General features: G+C 45.1%; 1 protein-coding gene across 7 annotated transcripts in view; it reads right to left on the bottom strand.

Moving 5' to 3' along the window:
• LOC109912528 (nesprin-1-like) overlaps window positions 1-2,701 on the bottom strand; it is a 194,567-nt gene that overhangs the window by 49,785 nt on the left and 142,081 nt on the right. The window lies entirely within an intron of this gene.

Here is a 2,701-nt window from a genome sequence, read left to right as displayed (position 1 = left end):
ACTGGGAACCACACCGCAATGTGGCACACCGCACTGGGAACCACACCACACTGGGAACCACACTGCAATGTGGCACACCGCACTGGGAACCACACCACACTGGGTTGCACACCGCACTGGGAACCACACTGCATTGTGGCACACCGCACTGGGAACTACACCACAATGTGGCATACCGCGCCAGGAACCAAAGGGCACTGGGAGGAACACGGCACTGGGAAACATGCGACAATGCATTAGAAAGAACACTCTTCTTGAAAGAGCACTGCAATGCAGCCCGCAGCACAGGAGTGCCATGACATTGAAACATCACTTTGCAAATCGCTGGCTTTGGGAAACTGCTGGATTAATCATGGCAACGGAAGAGTGGGCCTGGGGTTTACAGTGGGACTCACTCCTGTGTAACAGCAAGCAGGGGAAGGAAGGTTTCTCTACCACATGTATGTGCCTGATCCTAAAGAGCTAAAGACTGGCTGCGTTGAGAGACCCCTACCCTCAACTAGTCTGCTAACCTGAGTGGTGTAGTTTTAATCTCATCGAGGGAGGGCAGTTCAGAAACAGCTTGGTGACGCGTCGAACTTTCACCAGCCGCTTCACAATTCAAAGCTCGAAACCAGAGCTCAAGTATGTACGGCATGGAGCGAGACACTGAGTCCTTTTTAGGTTTGGCCGAGTGGCCAGTTTTTACAACAGCTAAAGGCCCAAATTTGAGCCAAGCAAGTCACATTGAGTGAGCAAGTCAAACCGCACGCGCAGCTCACAGTGAGGCCCCAGTGAGTGGATGGGGGGTGGTTGCTAATCTCAGCAACTTCCGCTTTCTAAGGATGTGATAAAACATCATTGTGACAGAGATTAAATCAGTCCACACCAGAACAGGGAAAATCATCAGCCCTTTCCCCCTGAAGCCTGCTTTCTCTAATGCAAGCAAGTCACGCTGTTCAAATCGCCAGAGATAAAGTAAAACAGAAAATGAGGGACAAAGCGAGATGGAGAGATGAAAGGATAAAGAGTGAGAGAGGGATGGAGATTTTCATGCCTATATTAAAAATGGAAAGATCATGTGGCGATTAAATAGGTCAATCCAGTTACTTCAAACAGAGCTCTTGGGGACGACGCATGCAAAATGGAAATCCAAAACTTCACCTCAAATATTTAAACTTTTCTTAACACAAAAATTGACAGATCAATTATTTGACAGCACAATAAAACTGTTAAAAGTTACCCGATTTAAGGCATTTGAGTAACAAAATGTTTCTGCGGCTGTAAACAATTGCTCAGAATGGATGGATCCATGAAGATCCTGAATTAACTCCGTTACAAGGACTTGCAGCTTAGAAGAAAGGAACGTGCAGGACCACAGGGAACGAGCAGGAGGGCAAGAACTGATAGGGAGGCCTTTCAATGGAGGAAACAGCACAGGGCCAGAAAGACAAGTAGGTTCCTTCTGTTGTATAAGGCTCGATGATTCTAATCCAGTGAGCTAGGGCAGTCTTAGCCTCACAAAACGCTTCACTTCGTTAGATATGTTAACATCTTACTGTAGTGTGCATAACTGTGAAATCACCAAATTAGTGGGATGTATGATACATTGCTTAACTGCTGCCAAACTGAAACAGTGGCTTCTAAAAGTATGCATTCCTGTTCTGTAATGCGGACGGCTTTAAAACATGCAGCATTGCATTAATTATAGCTCTCTCAACTGAAGGAATGCCTTCACCAGACTTTAAGAACTCCCACAAAGCCAACTGTTCATAGTTTTGTGCAGAACTGCCTTGTGAAAGGTTAGCTCATGAAAATGAAATCTTCTCACATTTTCTGTCATGAACGTAACCTGCAAGATGGCTTGGCTCAAAATCTGCTACTCTTCAAGTTCGAAATTAGGGGGTGTTTGTTGGCATCATCTCCAGATATTTCAAAACCTCACAAGTGCTTTGAAAATTCCCCGGCGTATTTATCTCAACTGGTGTCAGCTATGGATTAATGGACGAAAAGACACTGACCTAAAACATTAACTCTGCTTTTTCTCAGTCCCCCACCCTTTAATTATTTCCTGTTTTTATATTAGTTTAGCAGGAACACTATCTCCTTGGTGGGAGTACATTCTAGTCTCAATCTTGAGCTTACCCCTAAAGGAGCAGCAGTTCAAGGAGACATCTTGTCAAGGATAATTTAGGTGGGCAATAAATAGTGGCCTCGCCAATGATGCCCACATCCCACGAATGAACCAAAAAAGTTCCAAGCCGACACTTCAGCACAGTAACGAGAAAGTGCTGCATTGTTGGAGATAACGGTTTGTTGCCTATTGAAACATTAAATCAAGACCCTGCTCTCTCAGGCGAATACAAAAGACCTCGGTTTAACATTAGTAAATTAGATTTTATTGTTACATGTATTCAAGTACAGGGATACAGCAGTATAGTGGAAAGTTTACAAAGTCGCCATTCCTGGCACCATCTTTAATACAAAGGTGCCGAGGTACAAAATCTTAGCTGTAAAGTGGAAGATGAAGAAATAAAAAGTTAATAGTTTCACCATTACAGACTTTCTTAAGGTGCTTAGCCACGGGCCTGGTTTCAGGCCTTTCCAGCCCAACACTGAGACCATCACCAACTGGAGGCAGATGGACAGACCTCCCTCCTCTTCCTCATCCACCGGGAGCACAATCTCCTGCCTCCGTCTGCCCCAGGAGCACAATCTCCTG

This window comes from Rhincodon typus, chromosome 9, assembly GCF_021869965.1.
Source record: "Rhincodon typus isolate 14 chromosome 9, sRhiTyp1.1, whole genome shotgun sequence".
Taxonomy (NCBI): Eukaryota; Metazoa; Chordata; class Chondrichthyes; order Orectolobiformes; family Rhincodontidae; genus Rhincodon; species Rhincodon typus.
This window is presented reverse-complemented; position numbering and strand designations above follow the sequence as displayed.